Raw genomic sequence first — 7,908 nt, 5'->3', positions numbered from 1 at the left:
GATACCTAAAACTTGAATTGTACTACTTCTTACTGGCTATTACATCGACTTAAAACTTCATCTGTGTTGTACTATGGTGCTTTTAGTGTCTCCACATACCGCAGCACGCGACATAGCTTTGCAGACGATAAGTACAACCGTTTCAGGGGAAGAGCTTCCAATGTGACGATCGGGCTTTAAGTCGATTCGATAACAAATGACGAAAACGGACGGGTTTCTCAGGTTTCTACTACATATGAACACATTTCACATTCTCCCGTGCAACGCGGCTACTAGTAATCCTTTCATGCAGAATCTTAATGTCCTAGCTCATGTCCAAGGCACCAAAGCCAGCTAAAAAGTCAATAATCGATACCTAAAACTTGAATTGTACTACTTCTTACTGGCTCTTACATCAACTTAGAAGCTTCATCTGTGTTCTACTATGGTGCTTATAGTGTCTCCGCACACCGCAGCACGCGACATAGCTTTGCAGACGAAAAGTACTACCGTTTCAGAGAGAAGAGCGGCCAATGTGACGATCTGGCTTTAAGTCGATTCGATAACAAATGACGAAAACGGACGGATTTCTCAGGTTTTTACTACATATGAACACTTTTCACATTCTCCCGTGCAACTCGGCTGCTAGTCCTCCTTGTGATGTAGTATCTTAAGGTCCTAGCTCATGTCCAAGGCACGAAAGCCAGCTAAAAAGTCAATAATCGATACCTAAAACTTGTATTGTACTACTTCTTACTGGCTATTACATCAACATAGAAGCTTCATCCGTGTTCTACTATGGTGCTTTTAGTGTCTCCGCCTACCGCAGCATACGACATAGCTTTGCAGACGATAAGTACAACCGTTTCAGAGAGAAGACCGGACAATGTGACGATCTGGCCATAAGTCGATTCGATTACAAATGACGAAAACGGATGGATTTCTCAGGTTTTTACTACATATGAACACTTTTCACATTCTCCCGTGCAACTCGGCTGCTAGTCCTCCTTTCATGCAGAATTTTAAGGTCCTAGCTCATGTCCAAGGCACCAAAGCCAGCTAAAAAGTCAATAATCGATACCTAAAACTTGAATTGTACTACTTCTTACTGGCTATTACATCAACTTAGAAGCTTCATCTGTGTTCTACTATGGTGCTTTTAGTGTCTCCGCATACCGCAGCACGCGACATAGCTTTGCAGACGATAAGTACAACCGTTTCAGAGAGAAGAGCGGCCAATGTGACGATCGGGCTTTAAGTCGATTCGATAACAAATGACGAAAACGGACGGATTTCTCAGGTTTCTACTACATATGAACACATTTCACATTCTCCCGTGCAACGCGGCTGCTAGTCCTCCTATCATGCAGAATCTTAAGGTCCTAGCTCATGTCCAAGGCACCAAAGCCAGCTAAAAAGTCAATAATCGATACCTAAAACTTCAGTTGTACTACTTCTTACTTTTCACATCAACTTAGAAGCTTCATCTGTTTTATACTATGGTGCTTTTAGTGTCTGCGCATACCGCAGCACGCGACATAGCTTTGCAGACGATAAGTACAACCGTTTCAGAGAGAAGAGCGGCCAATGTGACGATCTGGCTTTAAGACGATTCGATAACAAATGACGAAAACGGACGGATTTCTCAGGTTTTTACTACATATGAACACTTTTCAGATTCTCCCGTGCAACTCGGCTGCTAGTCCTCCTTTCATGCAGAATCTTAAGGTCCTAGCTCATGCCCAAGGCACCAAAGCCAGCTAAAAAGTCAATAATCCATACCTAAAACTTGAATTGTACTACTTCTTATTGTCTATTACATCAACTTAGAAGCTTCATCTGTCTTCTACTATGGTGCTTTTACAGTCTCCGCATACCGCAGCACGCGACATAGCTTTGCAGATGATAAGTACAACCGTTTCAGAGAGAAGAGCGGCCAATGTGACGATCGGGCTTTAAGTCGATATGATAACAAATGACGAAAACGGACGGATTTCTCAGGTTTTTACTACATATGAACACATTTCACATTCTCCCGTGCAACGCGGCTGCTAGTCCTCCTTTCATGCAGAATCTTAATGTCCTAGCTCATGTCCAAGGCACCAAAGCCAGCTAAAAAGTAAATAATCAGTACCTAAAACTTGAATTGTACTACTTCTTACTGGCTATTACATCAACTTAGAAGCTTCATCTGTGTTCTACTATGGTGCTTTTAGAGTCCCCGCATACCGCAGCACGCGACATAGCTTTGCAGACGATAAGTACAACCGTTTCAGAGAGAAGAGCGGCCAATGTGACGATCAGGCTTTAAGTCGATTCGATAACAAATGACGAAAACGGACGGATTTCTCAGGTTTTTACTACATATGAACACTTTTCACATTCTCCCGTGCAACTCGGCTGCTAGTCCTCCTTTCATGCAGATTCTTAAGGTCCTAGCTCATGTCCAAGGCATCAAAGCCAGCTAAAAAGTCAATAATCGATACTTAAACTTGAATTGTACTATTTCTTACTGGCTATTACATCAAATTAGAAGCTTCATCTGTGTTCTACTGTGGTGGTTTCAGTGTCTCCGCCTACCGCAGCATACGACATAGCTTTGCAGACGATAAGTACAACCGTTTCAGAGAGAAGAGCGGCCAATGTGACGATCTGGCTTTAAGTCGATTCGATAACAAATGACGAAAACGGGCGGATTTCTCAGGTTTTTACTACATATGAACACTTTTCAGATTCTCCCGTGCAACTCGGCTGCTAGTCCTCCTTTCATGCAGAATCTTAAGGTCCTAGCTCATGTCCAAGGCACCAAAGCCAGCTAAAAGGTCAATAATCGATACCTAAAACTTGAATTGTACTACTTCTTACTGGCTATTACATCAACTTAGAAGCTTCATCTGTGTTCTACTATGGTGCTTTTAGTGTCTCCGCATACCGCATCACGCGACATAGCTTTGCAGGCGATAAGTACAACCGTTTCAGAGAGAAGAGCGGCCAATGTGACGATTTGGCTCTAAGTCGATTCGATAACAAATGACGAAAACGGACGGTTTCTCAGGCTTTAACTACATATGAACACTTTTCACATTCTCCCATCCAACGCGGCTGCTAGTCCTCCATTCACGCAGAATCTTAAGGTCCTAGCTCATGTCCAAGGCACCAAAGCCAGCTAAAAAGTCAATAATCGATACCTAAAACTTTAATTGTACTACTTCTTACTGGCTATTACATCATCATAGAAGCTTCATCTGTGTTTTACTATGGTGCTTTTCGTGTCTCCGCATACCGTAGCACGCGACATAGCTTTGCAGACGATAAGTACAACCGTTTCAGAGAGAAGAGCGGCCAATGTGACGATCTGGCTTTAAGTCGATTCGATAACAAATGACGAAAACGGACGGATTTCTCAGGTTTTTACTACATATGAACACTTTTCACATTCTCCCGTGCAACTCGGCTGCTAGTCCTCCTTTCATGCAGAATCTTAAGGTCCTAGCTCATGTCCAAGGCACCAAAGCCAGCTAAAAAGTCAATAATCAGTACCTAAAACTTGAATTGTACTACTTCTTACTGGCTATTACATCAACTTAGAAGCTTCATCTGTGTTCTACTATGGTGCTTTTAGTGTCTCCGCATACCGCATCACGCGACATAGCTTTGCAGGCGATAAGTACAACCGTTTCAGAGAGAAGAGCGGCCAATGTGACGATCTGGCTTTAAGTCGATTCGATAACAAATGACGAAAACGGACGGATTTCTCAGGTTTTTACTACATATGAAGACATTTCACAATCTCCCGTGCAACGCGGCAGCTAGTCCTCCTTTAATGCAGAATCTTAAGGTCCTAGCTCATGTCCAAGGCACCAAAGCCAGCTAAAAAGTCAATAATCCATACCTAAAACTTTAATTGTACTACTTCTTAAAGGCTATTACATCATCATAGAAGCTTCATCTGTGTTCTACTATGGTGCTTTTAGTGTCTCCGCATACCGCATCACGCGACATAGCTTTGCAGGCGATAAGTACAACCGTTTCAGAGAGAAGAGCGGCCAATGTGACGATCTGGCTTTAAGTCGATTCGATAACAAATGACGAAAACGGACGGATTTCTCAGGTTTTTACTACATATGAACACTTTTCACATTCTCCCATCCAACGCGGCTGCTAGTCCTATTTTCATGCAGAATCTGAAGGTCCTAGCTCATGTCCAAGTCACCAAAGCCAGCTAAAAAGTCAATAATCGATACCTAAAACTTTAATTGTACTACTTCTTACTGGCTATTACATCATCATACAAGCTTCATCTGTGTTCTACTATGGTGCTTTTAGTGTCTCCGCATACCGCATCAATCGACATAGCTTTGCAGGCGATAAGTACAACCGTTTCAGAGAGAAGAGCGGCCAATGTGACGATCTGGCTTTAAGTCGATTCGATAACAAATGACGAAAACGGACGGATTTCTCAAGTTTTTACTACATATGAACACTTTTCACATTCTGTCATCCAACTCGGCTGCTAGTCCTCCTTTCATGCAGAATCTTAAGGTCCTAGCTCATGTCCAAGGCACCAAAGCCAGCTAAAAACTCAATAATCGATACCTAAAACTTGAATTGTACTACTTCTTACTGGCTATTACATCGACTTAGAAGCTTCATCTGTGTTCTACTATGGTGATTTTATTGTCTCCGCATACCGCAGCACGCGACGTAGCTTTGCAGACGATAAGGACAAACGTTTCAGAGAGAAGAGCGGCCAATGTGACGATCGGGCTTTAAGTCGATTCGATAACAAATGACGAAAACGAACGGATTTCTCAGGTTTCTACTACATATGAACACATTTCACATTCTCCCGTGCAACTCGGCTGCTAGTCCTCTTTTCATGCAGAATCTTAAGGTCCTAGCTCATGTCCAAGGCACCAAAGCCAGCTAAAAACTCAATAATCGATACCTAAAACTTGAATTGTACTACTTCTTACTGGCTATTACATCGACTTAGAAGCTTCATCTGTGTTCTACTATGGTGCTTTTAGTGTCTGCGCATACCGCAGCACGCGACATAGCTTTGCAGACGATAAGTACAACCGTTTCAGAGAGAAGAGCGGCCAATGTGACGATCTGGCTTTAAGTCGATTCGATAACAAATGACGAAAACGGACGGATTTCTCAGGTTTTTACTACATATGAACACTTTTCACATTCTCCCGTGTAACTCGGCTGCTAGTCCTCCATTCATGCCGAATCTTAAGGTCCTAGCTCATGCCCAAGGCACCAAAGCCAGCTAAAAAGTAAATAATCGATACCTAAAACTTTAATTGTACTACTTCTTACAGGCTATTACATCAACTTAGAAGCTTCATCTGTGTTCTACTATGGTGCTTTTAGTGTCTCCGCATACCGCAGCACGCGACATAGCTTTGCAGACGATAAGTAGAACCGTTTCATAGAGAAGAGCGGCCAATGTGACGATCTGGCTTTAAGTCGATTCGATAACAATTGACGAAAACGGACGGATTTCTCAGGTTTTTACTACATATGAACACTTTTCACATTCTCCCGTGCAACTCGGCTGCTAGTCCTACTTTCATGCAGAATCTTAAGGTCCTAGCTCATGTCCAAGGCACCAAAGCCAGCTAAAAAGTCAATAATCGATACCTAAAACTTGAATTGTACTACTTCTTACCGGCTATTACATCAACTTAGAAGCTTCATCTGTGTTCTACTATGGTGCTTTTAGTGTCTCCGCATACCGCAGCACGCGACATAGCTTTGAAGACGATAAGTACAACCGTTTCAGAGAGAAGAGCGGCCAATGTTACGATCTGGCTTTAAGTCGTTTCGATAACAAATGACGAAAACGGACGGATTTCTCAGGTTTTTACTACATATGAACACTTTTCACATTCTCCCCTGCAACTCGGCTGCTAGTCCTCCTTTCTTGCAGAATCTTAAGGTCCTAGCTCATGTCCAAGGCAACAAAGCCAGCTGAAAAATCAATAATCGATACCTAAAACTTGAATTGTACTACTTCTTCCTGGCTATTACATCAACTTAGAAGCTTCATCTGTGTTCTACTATGGTGCTTTTAGTGTCTCCGCATACCGCAGCACGCGACATAGCTTTGAAGACGATAATTACAATCGTTTCAGAGAGAAGAGCGGCCAATGTGACGATCTGGCTTTAAGTCGATTCGATAACAAATGACGAAAACGGACGGATGTCTCAGGTTTTTAATACATATGAAAACTTTTCACATTCTCCCGTGCAACTGGGCTGCTAGTCCTCCTTTTATGCAGAATCTTAAAGTCCTAGCTCATGTCCAAGGCACCAAAGCCAGCTAAAAAGTCAATAATCGATACCTAAAACTTGAATGGTATTACTTCTTACTGGCTATTACAGCAACTTAGAAGTTTCATCTGTGTTCTACTATGGTGCTTTTAGAGCCTCCGCATACCGCAGCACGCGACATAGCTTTGCAGACGATAAGTACAACCGTTTCCGAGAGCAGAGCGGCCAATGTGACGATCTGGCTTTAAGTCGATTCGATAACAAATGACGGAAACGGACGGATTTCTCAGGTTTTTACTACATATGAGCACTTTTCATATTGTCCCGTGCAACTCGGCAGCTAGTCCTCCTTTCATGCAGAATCTTAAGGTCCTAGCTCATGTCCAAGGCACCAAATCCATCTAAGAAGTCAATAATCGATACCTAAAACTTGAATTGTACTACTTCTTACTGGCTATAACATCGACTTAGAAGCTTCATCTGTGTTCTACTATGGTGATTTTATTGTCTCCGCATACCGCAGCACGCGACGTAGCTTTGCAGACGATAAGTACAAACGTTTCAGAGAGAAGAGCGGCCAATGTGACGATCTGGCTTTAAGTCGATTCGATAACAAATGACGAAAACGGACGGATTTCTCAGGTTTTTACTACATATGAACACTTTTCACATTCTCCTGTGCAACTCGTCTGCTAGTCCTCCTTTCATGCAGAATCTTAAGGTCCTAGCTCATGTCCAAGGCACCAAAGCCAGCTAAAAAGTCAATAATCGATACCTAAAACTTGAATTGTACTACTTCTTACTGGCTATTACATGAACTTAGAAGCTTCATCTGTGTTCTACTATGGTGCTTTTAGTGTCTCCGCATACCGCAGCACGCGACATAGCTTTGAAGACGATAAGTACAACCGTTTCAGAGAGAAGAGCGGCCAATGTGACGATCTGGCTTTAAGTCGATTAGATAACAAATGACGAAAACGGACGGATTTCTTAGGTTTTTACTACATATGAACACTTTTCACATTCTCCCCTGCAACTCGGCTGCTAGTCCTCCTTTCTTACAGAATCTTAAGGTCCTAGCTCATGTCCAAGGCAACAAAGCCAGCTAAAAAATCAATAATCGATCCCTAAAACTTGAATTGTACTACTTCTTACTGGCTATTACATCAACTTAGAAGCTTCATCTGTGTTCTACTATGGTGCTTTTAGTGTCTCCGCATACCGCATCACGCGACATGGCTTTGCAGGCGATAAGTACAACCGTTTCAGAGAGAAGAGCGGCCAATGTGACGATCTGGCTTTAAGTCGATTCGATAACAAATGACGAAAACGGACGGATTTCTCAGGTTTTTACTACATATGAAGACATTTCACAATCTCCCGTGCAACGCGGCTGCTAGTCCTCCTTTAATGCAGAATCTTAAGGTCCTAGCTCATGTCCAAGGCACCAAAGCCAGCTAAAAAGTCAATAATCGATACATAAAACTTGAATTGTACTACTTCTTACTGGCTATTACATCATCTTAGAAGCTTCATCTGTGTTCTACTATGGTGATTTTATTGTCTCCGCATACCACAGCACGCGACATAGCTTTGCAGACGATAAGTACAACCGTTTCAGAGAGAAGAGCGGCCAATGTGACG

The sequence above is a fragment of the Schistocerca gregaria genome, unplaced genomic scaffold (assembly GCF_023897955.1).
Source record: "Schistocerca gregaria isolate iqSchGreg1 unplaced genomic scaffold, iqSchGreg1.2 ptg000343l, whole genome shotgun sequence".
NCBI classification, from domain to species: Eukaryota; Metazoa; Arthropoda; class Insecta; order Orthoptera; family Acrididae; genus Schistocerca; species Schistocerca gregaria.
Note: the sequence above shows the minus strand (reverse complement) of the source record.